Below are 17,453 nucleotides of genomic sequence, written 5' to 3' on the forward strand. Positions count from 1 at the left end.
TCCTTCATTCTTGGTCTCAGGACAATAATCTTCTCTGAGAAGCCTTTGTTGCCATTCCATCTCCTTTCCCTTCTTTGTAGTATTTAACACTACGAGAAAGGATAAGATTTTTGTATTTTTTTAAATTGTTTTGCAGGCCTCTATTATTTCTGTGTAGACAGAGACTGCCCTCCTTAGTGCCGTGTTTTCAGATCTAGCATGGTGCCTGCCACAAAGAAGATGCTTCATAGTTATGGAATGAATGAACAAATAAATTAGTTGATTTATTAATATTTTATGTGTGAATTAGTGAATGAGAAAAATCTAATGTTGATTTATGATTTATATTCTGATTTTCACGCTTGTTAAATTTTTTTATCATTGTGGTAAAATATACATAACATTAAAATTAATATTTTAACCATTTTAAAGTATACAGTTGAGTGGCATTAAGTACATTCACATTGTTATGCAACCATCACTATGAACATATTCATCTTCCAAAATTGAAACTCAGTACCCATAAAATAACTCTCTATTCCCCCCCGCCCCCCCAGTCCCCGGCAATCACTATTCTACTTTCTGTCATTAATTTGACTACTTGAGATACCTCATATAAGTACCTCATATCACAATATATGAATCATATTGTATTTGCCCTCTTGTGACTGACTGTTAGTTCATTCGGGCTGCTATAACGAAACATTGCAGACTGGGTGGCTATAAACAACAGAACTTTATTTCTCACAGTTCTGGAGGCTGGGAAGTCCAAGACCAAGCAGTTGACAGATTTGGTGTGTTGTTAGAGCCCACTTTCTGGGTCTAGATGGCCGTCTTTTCGCTATAACCTCACATGGTGGAAGGGACAAGCAGTTCTCTGGGATCTCTTTCCTAAAGGTACTTATCCCATTCAAGAGGGCTCTGCCCTCGTGACCTAATCACCCCCAAAGACCCTCCCTCCAAATATCATCACATTGGGGATTAGATTTCAACATGAATTACGGGGCAGAGGACACAAACATTTAGTCTATAGCACATATTTATTTCACTTAGCACAGCGTCTTTAAGATTCATCCATGTTGCTTTAAATATTTTTAAATAGCATTTTTTTCAACAGATACATCGCAATTAATTGTATTTATGCCTTGCATCTCTCTTTCATCTCTGCACCTCAAAAAATTTTTATAAGCATAGCTAACTAAACTTCATAACATCCCTGTGAAATAGATAATTATGGTATGGCAAGCTGAAGTACTAAGAGATTGCCCAAGGTACATAATGAATATACTGTATACCAATATTCTGAATGAGGACCAGGGTTATGTAGTCTCTTGTGGAAAGTTTTAGACTAGATTTCTTCTTTATAATGAAATCATTCTCCAAGAGTTCTAAGAAAAACAAAATAGCAGTAATAATATTTAATACCCCTAAATATTCATACCAAAGTTCTTTTAATAGAAAAGATTAAACATATTATTTGAAACCTAGTATTTGTTAAATTAGTGATAACAACTTTAGTTATTGGATCTAACATTTTTTTCACTGTGTATTGTTAGATTGCTTAATTGCCTCACCCGTCTCCATAGCCATAGTCTGAATTGGATTTTTGAAGGTTTGGATTGAATTAGTTTCATTTCAGTCTTTTAGCTATTATTGTACATGAGACCTTTATAAAATTTTGAGCTTATGTTTGTCTTGTTTGCTGGCTTGATCAAGTGAGGTGGTTTTTTAAAAGGGCAATCTCATAAGTGGTAAATTATTGATTGATGTGGCATTTGTTGACAGGGCTAAGATGAACTCTAATTTTGATAAAAACTAAAATTTCCTCAATTTATATTCAGATGTATTTTAACTTAGTTAATAGTAAATTCTAAAAGCTTTCATTCTCTGTGTTGCTGCAATTTGAGTTGAATTCTCTAAAGAACTTATAGTTGGAGAAATTATATGCAGCTAAAATAGCATAAAACTTTTCTCAAATGGAGTTCTTTATTATATTACTTCCCCCCAAAAGATTAGTTCATTTTTAGATATTGTGTATATATTAACCCCAAGAAAGTTTCAACATGTGTTGATTGTGCTACCACCTTCTTCCTCTTCTGGGTGCACATTTATAGATCTAAAGCAGAAACCTATGAACTTAGTAAAGATTTTGAGAAGTGCTAATTCGTGTTGAAAGGATAGAGTTATAAAGTTTGGAAAAACACAGTTTATAATTAAATTATTAAAATAATTCACCAAGTTTAATAGCCATTTGTACTTTGTTTGCATGGTTTTTATTATTATCAACAGAATATGAATTTAACCACTGAATTCTAGTTAAACTTCATGTTATAAACCTTATGTTATTTGTCTAAAATTTTTGTGAGTTTACCTATGGGGAAGATTTCTTCTAGAGAAGTTTCAGTCACACGGAACAATAAGGACAAATGGTGGAAAGCAAGAATATGATACATTTTGAGGGAATGACGGTTTTTGCAGGAAGGATAGTGAAATTTTGTAAGAAATGTGAAATCATTGATAATACAAGTGCTTTTTAAATGCCATCTATTTATATTTGGTTTTACCTGAAGTAGTACTACTGATAGTGAGTTTGGTTGAAGAGAGTAGTAGTGTGGAGAGGGTGACAAAAAGTTAGGATCCTGGTAAATCATCTTTTTAAGGTTTTAAAAGATTATTCCTCTACCCTCCCTCCCTCCCTCCCTCCCTCCCTCCCTCCCTCCCTCCCTCCCTCCCTCCCTCCCTTCCTCCTCCCTTCTACTCTCCCTCTCTCCCCTCTCAATCTTTCTTTTTGCTTTTGGTTTTGTTTAGTGCTTCCTCTTATGGGAAACCTCACTTTGTTTTCGTTTGTGATATGACAAATTAATGGTTTTAATATAAGAAACTGTCATTTGCTTTACTTCTACACTTCTCTTGGAAGGCTGTTGAGTCATCACTTTCTAATTTACTGAGTATTTCTGGTGTAGATAATGGGCTTCTGACTATTAATTCTAACAGCAGGTATTGAATTAATCAACAGCAGGGAGTATTGAATTAGAGGTCTACTTAACCACCAGAAAGGCTGGTGAGGTCTCCAAAGCCACATAGTGCCGGTGTATAGAACCTTGGCATTGATGTTCTTGCTTTTGTTGGTCAAAAAATTACAGTCAGCAAAATATTGATGGCTTTGAATTGGTGAACCTATAAAACTGTTTGTTTCTTCCAGTTCTATAAGTGCATGAATACTTTATTTTAAAAGTCATTTGTCCATTTTTAAGGGTAAGAGGCTCTAACCTTTTTATTAATTTCAGTGTATGTTAGCAGGGATTAACATGGCAGGACTCATTGCAACTTCTGCCTTCACAGCCTCTGTGAGCAGTAAGGAAAGAAGCACATCTCATATTTTACCACATACTCTACTTAGATCTCCAATTGAATCTGAGGACAGGAAGCATTCAATGAGTATGATGCACCAAAAGTACTGCTTGGACTTGAAACCCATATCTTTTCAAGCTGCCCATTTTCTATTCTTTTTTACCTTGGATATCTTCCTCCATGACATGAGAAAACAACTTTGAATCTTGATACCAACATAGTCAGTGTCTGTCACTGGAAAGCTTTGCTGCTTGTAGATTATCTAAATTGATTGGTGCCTTTCTAATTTGGCAAAACTGCTTAACAAAACTTATATTAATCCTATATAATAAAAGGCTAATATGCAAATAGACGGAACAGTGGAACAACCGACCAACCGATCAACCAGTTGCTATGATGTGCGCCGACCACCAGGGGGTGCGTATGGAACATAGCGGGCGTTGGCTGCAGCGGGATGGTGGAGCAGGTGAACGGGGGTGCCAGACCAAGGCCGGGCACCGGTTGCTGTCATCAGGGTGAGCCTCTAGTGGCTACTGAAAATTCTTTGCTTCCGCGCACCACGGTCCCGCCTGGGTCCCATCAGTGGGTGCGACTGGGGCCGGCGCTGTCAGCTCATGGGAGCAGCGGCAGCAGGAGCGGGGCTGTAGGCAGACAGAGGTACGGGGGCCTCAGCAGGAAGGGCTGGCTCGCGGCCCACAGTTCCTTTCAAGGTGCACGAATTTGTGCACTGGGCCCTTAGTGTTATATAATGTCTTTTATTTGTATGCCCACTTTAGACTGTGAGGGTAGTCTTCTTTCATATATACCGTGTTACATGCTTAGTTGAAACTTGATGTTAAAGCTTGCTCATCTTTTTTCCTTACGACACAACAAGAAAAGAAAATAATTTGATAGCAAAAGCAGTTACCAAGGATCAGGGCTGTTAAAATTGTTAATAAAATAGAATTTTCTTTCTGTGTTCTGTTGACGTTTTAGTCATAAGAGTACATGAGTAAATGAAGGTGAACAAAGCATATCCAGGGAACAAAGTAAAACAAGTTGGACATTTTAAATACCAGGTAATATAAATGCACCTAAAGAAGCATAAAAGTTTTCTAAAACCTAAGACTATTTTCCCTTACAAGCACTGTAATACATTAAGGATTCTATGATAATGTAAATCTTTTTTCCACCAAACATAAATGTGAAATTCAGCACTTTTTCTGAAATGAACATATCCTACCCAACACAGTTGGTTTTTTCCCCCCATTCCTAAAAAATAGAGAAAAGACTATTTCAAATATTTAGTAGGATCATTTACAGTTTTAAATCCTTCTCTGGTTTTAGAAATACCTAGTTGCGCTGCCATATGGTGGCTATTTAAATTTAAGTTAAAGTAATTAAAATTAACATTTAAACGTCAGTTCCTTAGTCACACTAATCATATTACAAGTGCTCAGTAGCCACATTTGGCTATGGGCTGGGTACCGAACAGCACAAATATTGGACATTTATTTCTATATCGCAGAACGTTTCATTGCACAACACTGGATAGTGTATTCCATTAGTAGTAGATCAGGTGCTCACCAACTTTCCCAGGATATAGTTTCCTATTATTTACAGGTATGCTCCTTTCCTCCTGAAGAAGTATTGCTTATCAAAGCCTGTGCTTTCTTTTTCTACCATATTTCCCCAACTAGTAATAATAAAAAAAAATAATGGTCAGGATTTGAAATAACTAGATGATGATGGAAACATGTTTAGATTTTTATAAAGCCGTAAAAGAGTGTGCCAAATTATGTGTAGTTTTGGTACTTTAAAAACAGAGTGATAGCCTGGCTGGTGTGTCTCAGTGGATTGAGCGTCATCTCACTCACCAAGAGGTCACCAGATTCCCCATCAGGGCACATGCCCAGGTTGCCAGCTTGATTTCTAATAGGGGGCATGCAGGAGGCAGCCGATCCATGTTCCTCTCACACCAATGTTTCTCTCTCTCTCTCTCTCTCCCTTTCTCTCTCTCTAACAAAAATTAATAAAAAAAGAGTGATAGACACTGACTTTCCATTGTACAATGTAAGATTGCAACACTGAAACAGCCTATGAGTAGCATCTGATTTTTGAGATTATTTTTCATATGTAAAGTTCAGAAATAATTTTTATTATATAACCATACCTTGAAAAAAATAGAACACAGAGAAAACATGAAACTGATATATAAATAAGTGATTAAGCATTTTAGTGACTATTATTTTAAATTAACTTAGAGTTAATCAGCATATCTTTCTATATTCAGATTGAATGAGTTGAGAAAAGACAGACTTATTTTTCTGTTCATTTGTGGGTTGTTGTTTTTAAAATCTTTTCAATAAGCTAGATAGGAATAAATAGATTGAAACATAGGTAGTGTTGTCAAGTAAAGGTTAAGATTTGTGTGCTAAAATTGATTACATAAGGAAAGACTTTCTCTGTTTTGTGGCAGACAAGGAAGAAACATAAAGTTAGTTACATGCTAATTACTGGAAAAATACTCATACATTTGTGTATCATGACTTAATATTTTTCCCCTACAGTTTAACATTGGTTGATGTTTTCCGAGACTAAATATAGTTGAGATTTTCTGTGTGCATATTTATTAAAATGGTGACTTGTAGAGAGAAATAGCACATTACCAATATATTAGTTGAATTATATTTTCATAAAATGTAGTATTACATTTTATTTGTATAATTGAAATATAGTCCCTAGTTTCAAAATGATTTTAAAGAATTGCCTTTTCCTTGTAAAAGCCACTTAAAGATTTTTATGAGAATACATACGATTTGTCTGCCTTTAACCTCTAGTGTGATTTTAATTTCATGTATTTTTTTTCTCCTGCATGTACCCAGTAACCATCTGCAAAAATTGCTGCCATGATGAAGGAATGCCTTTACCATTTTTTTATACTATAAGCTTTAGGGCTTTAAATAAAGTATGAATTTTTAACTGTAGATTGTCTTAATTATCTTGTATTTCCCCCCCCCCCAATAAAATATGAAATGGAACATTTACTTTTTTCTGTTTATTCAGTTACAGAAGCTGTTTTATTTTGTTAAAAAATGTTATTATTTTTAAAAATTAATACCTATTTGAATTACAGAATTTTGGAGAAAGTTTAATTGCTTCTTTCACAAAACTTTTTGTATAAACATCTTACCATTACAGACTTTTTTTTAGTGTTGATTAAAGTTGAGAGCATAATGTTAAGAAGTAGTTCCTTGAAGTCAGGTCTTTGGATATAGAGAGTAATGTGTTTTATCTGTGTAGCTTCTGATCTGATTGATACATTGGGGGCCTGGATAATTTAGAGAAAGTTTACAGTCTTATCTGACCCCTCTATGCATCATTTAAAGCTAACACATTCTCCTCTGTACAAATCTTTCCTCTTTTGCCTTCAATCAGTATATTTTCTATTTCTTTATTTCTTGGACTTCAATAAAACACCATACACACTTCTCTTGTTTCCCATTAGCCTTATTTATAGCTATCCCCCAATTTCTGCTGGTTAAGCCCCCCACCTATTCATTCCCTTGGTGAACTCATTCATATTCTTAGCTTGAAGCAATTGTACTTTTTAAAATGACTGATTTACAAATCTTGAACTATTCTAAATTGCGTTTTCCACCTGTTATTGGGAAACGTCTCCATTTGAGTAGCCTATGGTAACCTTTGAGGTAATATTTCATTCTCTGCTGTCCTTGTTTCTGTACTTAATCTAGCATCAAGTCCTCTTATTTCTCCATTTAAGTTGGATCTTGGGTTTCCCATTCTCTCTGCATTTCCTCATCTTCAGTATTCAGATCTCACACCCGTAATTAGCTTGCCTTTACACCACCCCCACCTTGCATTTAAAAAAAAAAAAAAGCTTCCTAAACTTTCCCTGCAGTGACTTTTTAAAATGTATAAGTTGTTATGGCATAATTTCCTTAATAATAACTGTAAAAATTTTTACTTATACTTCCCTCTGGGCATAGTGCTAGATGCAGTAGGAAATCACTAAGTTATTATTCACTTATTCATTCAGCAGCTGTTTATGAGTACTTATTGGGTCCCAGGTCCTATACTTGTGCTCCAGTTATCTTCTCCCATGGAGCTTTTAGCTAAAAATATTCTCTGGTGGTACAAGCTTCTCTGAGGAGGTGGCATTTGTTAAGAGATCTGAATGAAGTGAGTGAGGCAGTTCTATATAAAGATATGAGGGACAGTTGCTCCAGGCTGAGAGAATAGCAAGGGTCAAGGTGCCAAAGAGGGACATCCTATATAATCAAGATGTAATATGCAAATGGTTGTTACGCTATAAGTGTAATGACCGACCGCATAAGACTGGATCACGGATCAGCAGGAGGTGGGGCAGCGAGTTATAAGTGGGCGGCGGAGAGCTACAGGAAGGGGCAAGGCAGCAAGCTATGAGGGGGGTTGGGAGGGTGGGGAGGACGGCGGGAGCTACAGGAGGCGGGGCAGTGGACAGAGAGCTACTGGAGGGCGGCAGCGAGCTACTGGCGAGCTACTGGTGCACGGATTCGTGCGCAGGGCTACTAGTGTTTGTATATTTGGGGAATATCAAAAAGGCCACTGTGACTGGAACATAGTAGAGAGTGAGTGCCATGATAAGTATTGTGGATTTTATCCTGATGGGTAAGCCATTGAACAGTTTTGAATTATAGAGTGGTGTGAGCTGGTATATTTGTCACAGAGTTAAGAATAGAAGAAGGGAAACTATAATGGTAATGTAGGAGAGCAATAGCTTGAATTAACAAAATGAGAAGCAGTAATAAGTGGTTTTGAGTTCAGGACAGTGGGAGGAAAACTCAATGGCAGGATGCATTGGATGAAAATTGTATGATATAAAAAAGGAACCAAGGAAAACTCAGTTTTTGTGTGCTTGGACAAGTCATGTATCTATCTTTTCAATTTTCTCTGAGTATTTAATAAGAAATACCTCTTTTTCTGCTTATTTGAAAGAATTGTTATGAGGATCTGATGAAATAATCCATGAGAGCCCATTGTGAATCTTAAAACATGACAATTTTCTTTTACTTTTTAACACTAAACAGTTTAAAACTTACCTTTAATTAAGAAATATCTAAAAGCTTAGATTTTACAGGGATAAGAACTCTAAATCATATATAGCTTGGGAAATACTTTAATTTATAACTTCCCTTGGTTATAGGCTGTACTTTCTTCTCCATTATATTTTCAAATTTTAAAAGTTTTTGTCACTATTCATAAGGATTACTAGGAGGCAGTTTTTCCTATTAATTGATAATAAGTAGATCATATTCTGGCCATAAACTGAGCAGCTAATCTAATATTAGAGGAAAAGGTATAAGCAATACCTATCTTTTGTTTGTACTATATTTAAGACACTGTAATTCTCTTCTTCTAAATATTTGGAAACAAAAAAACTAACCCAAATGTCTTATCATTCATTTACTAATATAGTATATTATATTAACCCTGGGTGTTGCTGATTATAAGCAAAATATAATCTACCATCTATATATAAAAGCCTAAGCGACCATCTGACCTCTGACCGGTAGGTATGATGCGCAATGACCATGAGGGGGCAGATGCTCCAACCTGTAGCTATGATGCACACTGACCACCAGGGGGCAGACGCTCAATGCAGGAGCTGCTGAGTGACAGCAATTTTGCAGAGTGACCTCCTCTCACACTCTGAGACCCCTCAGGGGATGTCGGACTGTTGGTTTCGGCCTGATCCCTGAAGGTCAGGCTGAGGGACCCCACCTGCCGGAGGGACCCCGCTTACTCCGCAGATGCCATTCGAGCCCTAGTTCCGCCCCAGGTGTGGCTGACCGGGGAGGGACTGCGGGAGTTGGCTCCAGGGCGTGTCTGAACCTCCTTGCCCAGTTTCACCCCACCAGCCACCTTCTAATTAATTTCCTTTCAATGTGCACGAATCTGTGCACTGGGCCTACTATAATAATGGCCTGTAAATAAACTTCAAGTGTTTTATGTTTATTTATATTGTGCTAATTGCACTTTTCTTGACAACTGTGTATCAGTTTAAATATGACTTATGGCATAAAGAAAGAGAAATTCTAAGCTTTTTAATTTATGAAATTGCTTACTTAAGTATGATTCAGCTAAATTCTATTTCTGCTTTCCTATTGCAGATTTCTCAACAGTGATGTCACAAGATTGACTACATTGATCACAGTAAGAACAAAATTAAGCTTTTAAGGATGTTTTGTTTTCTTTGAAAGTGAGAATTGAGTTAGCACATATCTATAAATTTAAAGTATTATTTTTTCAATAGGCAATTCAATGTTTATATTTTCAGTGAATCAGAACTCATACTTCTAGTTATTAAAGACTTTTAAAATGTTGCTTTAAATGATTTTAAAACATCTAAAATGAAAATTACTTTTAATTTATAACTGAAATTGTATTAACATATTTTTGTCTGAATCATAATCTGAACATCATCATTTTAGTTTTTGCTTTTCCTAAATAATGACAAAACATTTACAGTGATTTCACATTAGGAAAAAATTATAAAAATAAGGTTATTTGATACTGTAATCACTTATTAAGGCAAGACTGAAAACAGCCTTGAAAGGATTTTTTGGCTTCTTACTTAAAAGTTTTATTGACATTTAAATGAGTTATAAAGAGTCTTCCAAATATGGAGAGTTGTTGAAAAAGGATAGTTCTCTTAAGTAACTGATACTTTTTCTTTTTAATTTTAAAGTGTTAATTTCTACTGTGTATAATGAAATGTGTTAAAGAAAAACTTTATCTAAGGCCTTGATCCTCTTTATTATAAAATTCAAACTAGTAAATTTTCAATTGCAGTAATGAGATTTTATGCATTTTTGAAAAATCACCTCTCTATATAAAAGCCTAAGTGACCATTACGGCAGAACGACTGGAACGACCAGTTGCTATGATGTGTACTGACCACCAGGGGGCAGACACTCAACGAAGGAGCTGCCCCCTGATGGTCAGTGTGCTCCCACAAGGGGAGCGCTGCTCAGCCAGAAGCTGGGCTCACGGCTGGTGAGCATGGCTGTGGTGGCGCTGGGAACCTCTCCCGAAGCCGCTCCAGCACTACCAAGCAGCGGCAGCAGGCGCAGTGGGCCGGGAGTAGTGTGAGGGGCGCAGCACCCGGCCCAGGTTCGGGCTCCTCCCTGGCCGCCTGCTGCTTGGTGCACTGCTACATCCCCCGAAGGGTCCTGGATTGTGAGAGGGATGTCCAACTGCCCATAGGGATCCGGCCTAAACTGGCAGTCGGACATCCCCCGAGGGGTCCTGGATTGCAAGAAGGCACAGGCCGGGCTGACCCTCAATTCAGGAGAGGGGGAGGGGGGGCAGTGAGGCCTGGAGGCGCATGCAATGGCCCAGGGATCCCAGGAACCGCAAGCCCAGAGCTTACTTTCTAATAAAAAAAATTGGAAAAAAAAAAGGGGCCGGATGCTGCTGCCCTGGGAAGAGTGGCTCCAGGAGGGAAAAGCCTCCCTAGGCCCCTTCCGGCCCTGCTGGCACGCCGCGCAGGACCACACACCAACCATGGCGGCGCCCCCCCACCCCACTGCCCCCTGGTCCCACAGCTCGTGGCAACTCACCAGTGACTTGCAGGAAGCACAGCCCCTCTGACTCCAACGCGTTGCGCAGACAGCCGATTCCCGTCCTGCTCCAGACACAACTGCCAGGCCATGCCGCATCAGCTCTGGCTTCCAGCTTCTTGTCTGCCCTTTCGTATACTACATGCACTTGGGGGCGTGGCTTCAGCTTCCCCGGCCAATAGTGCTGCAGCACAGCCAGAGAGTGGCAGGACACAGCCACCAGGGCTGGCTGGCTGGGCATTGATTTGGCCGTGTGACTGATGTCTATGTCCAGTTACACTAAGTGTTTCCATTTGTAGGGAAGCAGGACAGCCTGCTCCTGCTGCCCGCGTCACCTTCTAGGCTAAGAAAGGCCTGCTGATCTCCGTGTTTCTCCTCCCATCTGGAATCAAAACCTCTTGGGGATGAATGATCCCAGTGATGGCCCCAGCACACGCTCGGTGTCACTGTCATAGACATTCCCAGTCATTAGAGCCCATTCCTCAGCCCGCAGTGCCCAGCTCCACCCACTGCCACTCCTCACCTATCACCCCTGAGGACCATCTTATGTTATCCTATTTGAAATGTGAGCAAGATCTCAAATGCCTCCCTGCCTTTTTTTTTTTTTTAATAGCTCCCTTGCCCTACCTTCCTCTAAAACCCTTGCATTTTAAAAATACATATTTGATTGACTTCAGAGAGGGAAATAGAGATAGAAACATCAGTGATGATAGAGAATCATTGATTGGCTGCTGCCTGCACATTCCAAACTGGGGACTGAAACCTCCTGCAGCTTCCCCATCCCCTTGCCCCCAGCCGGCAGGCCCTGATCAGTGGCAAGGGAAGGAGGTGGAGGGGAGGTGGGGAGGCGGGGAACCTGATTGGCCCTGATCACCAGCCAGGCCTAGGGACCCTACCCATGCACAAATTTCGTGCACTGGGCCTCTAGTTTGTTTTTTTAAAATAAATCTTTATTGTTCAGATTACTACAGATGTTCCTCTTTTTTCCCCCCATACATCCCCTCCACCTGATTCCCCCCACCCCCACCCCATGCCCTTACTCCCCACCACTGTCTTCATCCATAGGTGTAAGATTTTTGTCCACTCTCTTCCTGCACTCCTCACACCCTCTTCCCCCTGAGAATTGTCAGGCCACTCCCTTTCTACGGCCCTGATTCTATTATATTCACCAATTTATTCTGTTCATCAGATTTTTTATTCACTTGATTTTTAGAGTCACTTGTTGATAGGTATGTATTTGTTGTCACTTTGTTTTTCATAATTTTTATCTTACCTTTTTCTTCTTCCTCTTCTTAAAGAATACCCTTCAGCATTTCATATAATCCTGGTTTGGTGGTGATGAACTCCTTTAGTTTTTTCTTGTCTGTGAAGCTCTTTATCTGACCTTCAATTCTAAATGATAGCTTTGCTGGGTAGAGTAATCTTGGTTGTAGGTTCTTGCTATTCATCACTTTGAATATTTCTTGCCACTCCCTTCTGACCTGCATAGTTTCTGTTGAGAAATCAGCTGATAATCGTATGGGTGCTCCCTTGTAGGTAATTAACTGTTTTTCTCTTGCTGCTTTCAAGATTCTCTTTTTGTCTTTTGCCCTTGGCATTTTAATTATGATGTGTCTTGGTGTGGTCCTCTTTGGATTCCTTTTGTTTGGGGTTCTGTGCGCTTCCTGGACTTGTAAGTCTATTTCTTTCACCAGGTGGGGGAAGTTTTCAGTCATTATTTCTTCTAATAGGTTTTCAGTGTCTTGCTCTCTCTCTTCTTCTGGAACCCCCATAATTTGGATGTTGATACACTTAAAGTCGTTCCAGAGGCTCCTTACACTATCTTCATATTTTTGGATTCTTTTTCTTTTTGTTTTTCTGGTTGGGTGTTTTTGTTTCCTCATATTTCAAATCTTTGGTTTGATTCTTGGGGTCCTTTGGTCTACTGTTGAATTTCTGTATATTCTTTATTTCAGACAGTGTATGCTTAATTTCTGACTGGTCCTTTTCCATTTTTTTTTTTTTTTTTGGCATTCTCATTAAGATCCTTAAAGGTCTAACTAAGTTCCTCGGTGGTTTCTAGAAGATTCTTGAGTAACCTTATAACTGTGGTTTTGAACTCTTTGTTCAGTAGTTTGCTTTCCTCCATTTCTTTCATTCGTGACATGTTTCTTTGTCTCCACATTTTGGCTGCTTCCCTGTGTTGATGGAGTGGCTTTGTGTGGTAGGTGTCCTATAGGGCCCAGTGATTTAGCCTCCCCAATCACCTGAGGTGGACACTCTTGATGCACCCCTTTGTGGGCTGAGTGCACGGTCTTGTTGTAGTTAAGTCTTGATTGCTGTTGGTACACTGGGAGGAATTGACCTCCAGGCCAATTGGCTGTGAGGACCCACTGTGTCTATAATGGAAGAACTGCTGTGCTAGAGACACCCTTATGGGGCAGGACTTGTTTCACTGAGTGCTCACTGAGTCTCCCTCTTGAGTGTGTCACTTATGGATGTGAGGAGTTGAAATCTGGTGTCGTCTCACACTGACCACTAGGTACACTGGCTCCTGGATCTCCAAGGAGGTGCAGGTCAGCTACTGCCTGAGGCCACCTAGCAGGAGCTACAGCGAGATCTGCAGATTTCTCCTCTGTGCTTGGGGTTTGGAAGTTTTGGAGCTGTCTGACTGGAGCTGCAGTTTGTTAGGTTAAGCTGTGATAAGGCAGGGCATTCATATGCAAAAGCCGCTGTGCACAGTTTGGGTGGGTCTGTAAATTGTGTGGGGCCGGGGTCTCAGGGAATCACTAGGGCGTGGCAAACAGTGATGGCTGCCAGTCAGCCCTCTCTGTGTCTCTGCGTTTCTGCATCCCTGTGTCCTGTGCCCCAGTGCAGTAAACAATGATTCCTGCACGCACCTCTGCAAGAAAGCCACCCTAACTTTCCGACCTGATGGCAGACAATCCAGCTTCTGGGTCCCCAGAGGGGACTGGGTCCCCGGAATCTTGCTGGAAACTGGAGTTCAGAGCAGTCGGGAGCTTGTGTATCCCTTTGGATTGAAAAAGAACAGCGCACCCAGTCGCCAGCCGCCAGCCCGATTCGCATGCCTCCGTACCTCTGCTTTTCCGTGCTTGTGCACATCCGACCCGGTCTCAATGCTCTTTTCTCTTTCCTTCTAGTTGTAGAACTTCTACTCAGCCAGCTTTCCCATGATTCTGGGTGATAGACGTTTTGTCTTTCAGTTGTAGTTTTGGTGTGGTTGTGAGAGGCAGCACGTACAGGTGTATAACTTATGCCTCCATCTTGGTTTCTCCTCCCGGGCCTCTAGTTTTAAATAACAGACATACATTTTGAGTAAATGATTTACTCAATAAGCCTGCTTCTTTAATCCTATTTTAGTTGTTTACTAAGTATAGAAGCAGTAATTATTAAAAATGCAATATAGATAGATAGATAGATAGATAGATAGATAGATAGATAGATAGATAATTTTTGTATTTATGTTTTAACATGTTTTGGAAAACCTGTTCATTATTAAGTTTAACATTTTTTAGAGACCAAAGAGAAAATTTATTGTATTGGTAAAGGCTTTTCATCATAGAGTCTATAGATGTTTATAGCATGCTCATTTTCCTAAGGGAGCATTTTAGCTATTTCTGATTTGTAGCTCTGTGCTTGTTTGTTTTTTCTTAATTAGTACTTATTGCTTTGATAATTTACAACAAAGTATTAATATATTTATGTAGCAGCATTGTGTTTAATATCTAGTGCTTTTATAATCAAGGAAGTTTAAAATTACCTTTGGATGAATAAGGTGTGTTTTGTTTTGTGTTTTAGTTTAAAAATGCTGACTCTTACAGTCCATTTTGAGGATAATATTTACAGAGTATTTAATTGCAATTGTTCTAAATTTAAGAATTTCAGAAAGAGAGGTGCTATTCAATATTATCAGATATTAAATAAGTTAAAGACTAAGAAGTATTCATTTGAGAGGTTCCTACATGCCTGAAAATAGAAACTCTTACTTTGTAATAATGTCAGGGTCATGAGGATTTCTCCATCCTCCTGAGTGAAGAAAAGAGGGTAGATTTCCACACTGACTTCAGTTGAAAGTGCTATTGAGAGAGCAGTTCAAGTGTTGACTATAGGGCTGGAATAAAGTGAGTACTTAGAGAAAATGAAAGGTTAAGGGACTAATCAGAGATAGAGAAGCTGATGAAATAAGATGATAAAGTAAGAGCTAAAAGTGAGGAAAATTGTGGTTAGAGAGGGGGATATTATAGATTGTTTCAGTGCTGAAGTTGTAGTATTTATATTTTATATAATGTACACCTGATTTTTTTTTTCTCAGAAATTTTCCGAACTCCAGAGAACTTTTAAAATTGAAATAAGAGTATTAATACATGAAGATCCAAAATTAAACCATTGGGAAACAGGGTGTATAGAAAAAGCATAGATTTTAGAACAAGAGAGAGTTCAAATACTATATGCTAGGTATGTGACCTTCAGTCAGCCTCTTTGTGTGTGCCTCAGTATCTTCACCTGTAAAATGATGTATTACATACATTTAAGAGGATTGGCTGCACAGGCTCCAGCAAGGAGATTGATTAGGTCTATTGATTTAATGTGCTTTTATTTGGGGGAAGGGAGTCCCAGACTTCACTAGAATGTGAACATCTTAAAAGGTGAGAATGAACTTTAGAACAGTTTAGACTGTGCTACATTTTTCATATATAACAGGTGAGAAAACCAAGGTCCAGGGAGTTTGAAAGAGAATAATATGCGTAGTGGTAAAGAACATGAACTGGGATCAGAAACACTTTTTAAGTTTGTGCTCTGATATTTAAATAGCTGTTGTGATCTTGAGGAAATTACATAGTCTAAGGTCCAGTCTTCTCTCTAAAGAAGAGATGTATTTATATTCAGAAGTTGTGTGAATATTAAATGAAGTAATGCTGAGAAAGCACAACACAGAGAATGATACATACTAAATTTTTTGACCCTTCATCATGATCATCATCATCATAGTGTGAGATCTTGGCCTAAAACTGTTTTTGCTTTATCCCATTATAATTTTCACTATCCTGTTTTGTTATCACCTCTTACTTGATTAAAAATTTCTGAACACATCTGTCAATCCATCTTCAATCTATGATGACATTTTAATTATTTTTAAAAGACATTTTATACTTTGATTTAGAACAAAAAAGTCTAAGTGAAAATAAACTCTACCACTTCTTATCTAATCAGCAGCAAAAATATTAGATGCAAATATGTTATGGTCTTATGAAGCTGTACTTGACAAAGAGTGGCCTGGCAAAGGACTCTTAAATTATTTTTAAAAACACAGGTACTGGGTGAATATTGCTTTAAAGCCATGGGTAATTCAATCATGAAATAAATTGCATAGAAAAGATATTTCTAAACAGCCTTTATGGGAAGTATAATAAAAAAGTCATAGATTTATTTCTTCTCAAATCTTGCCTTCTCTGAGAGTATTCATGTAATTTTACTTACATGAAGTTTGTTTATATGTAATCTTATTAACACAATGGCTATATTTTATTTTTAAAAATTTTTATTTAGCATTTTACTATACACTTAATAATTAGTTACAAAGCAAGTTTTAAAATAATTGAAGTGTCTTTTTCCATTTTTATTAAAATTCCTTTTGTCCTCTTGGTAATTTTATTATAAATATTACTTAAATTTTATAGAGATTAATTAATCTCTACCAGTAGAAGTATTTAACTTAAAACTTGAAATTTAGAAGGAATTACTGTTTAATTTTACAATGTGTACACTAGTGGAAATATTAGTGTTATATAATAAATTTAAAATGTCAGCCACCTGTAACAGGTAAGATATAACCAAGTGTGGCTATGGCTGATCCTTGTCCCCTAATGCCAATTTTCTTCCTCTATTATTTTTTTTCTCCAGTATATCACTATGTGGAATTAAAATATCACTTCCCAGCTTCCCTTGCAGCTAGATGTGGTTATGTGACTAAGTTTTAGCTAGAGATACATAAGCAGAAGTACTGTGTGCAACTTGCAGAAAGTATCCTTAATGGAAGGAGATGTACTCCCTTTTTTCTCCCCCTTTCTCCTTTCTGGCTGAAATGTGGATGTGATAATTGGACAAAAAAATGGAAATCACAAACTAAGAATGGGCAAGGCAATATAAGATAGAAAGTCCCTAATAACTTCAGGTTATCACTCTGCCCACACTGGCCTGTCTATATCTCGATTCCATTTTTGTTTGTTTGTCTGTTTGTTTTTAATTTTCTTTATTGATTTTAGTGACAGAGGGAGGGAGGGAGGGAAAGAGAGAGAGAGAGAGAAGAGAGAGAGAGAGAGAGAGATTTGTTGTTTCACCTATTTATGCATTCACTGGTTGCTTCTTGTATGTGCCCTGACCAGAAATTGAACTTGCAGCTTGGCATATTGGGACACCAACTGAGCTACCTGACCAAGGCTGTGTTTTTTTTGTGTGTGTGTGTGTGGTTTGTGTGTGTGTGTTGTGTGTGTGTTCTGTGTGTGTGTGTGTGTGTGTTCT

General features: G+C 38.3%; 1 protein-coding gene across 3 annotated transcripts in view; it reads left to right on the forward strand.

The window, feature by feature from the left end:
* The window catches only part of BAZ2B (bromodomain adjacent to zinc finger domain 2B), a 325,819-nt gene that overhangs the window by 125,667 nt on the left and 182,699 nt on the right, over positions 1-17,453 (forward strand). For all 3 annotated transcript variants that reach the window (XM_079781879.1, XM_079781880.1, XM_079781881.1), the window contains one exon: positions 9,483-9,525. The gene's annotated coding sequence lies outside the window, so the exon portion shown is untranslated. The remainder of the gene's footprint in view (positions 1-9,482; positions 9,526-17,453) is intronic.

Source organism: Cnephaeus nilssonii (assembly GCF_951640355.1).
Source record: "Cnephaeus nilssonii genome assembly, chromosome: 10".
Classification (NCBI taxonomy): domain Eukaryota; kingdom Metazoa; phylum Chordata; class Mammalia; order Chiroptera; family Vespertilionidae; genus Cnephaeus; species Cnephaeus nilssonii.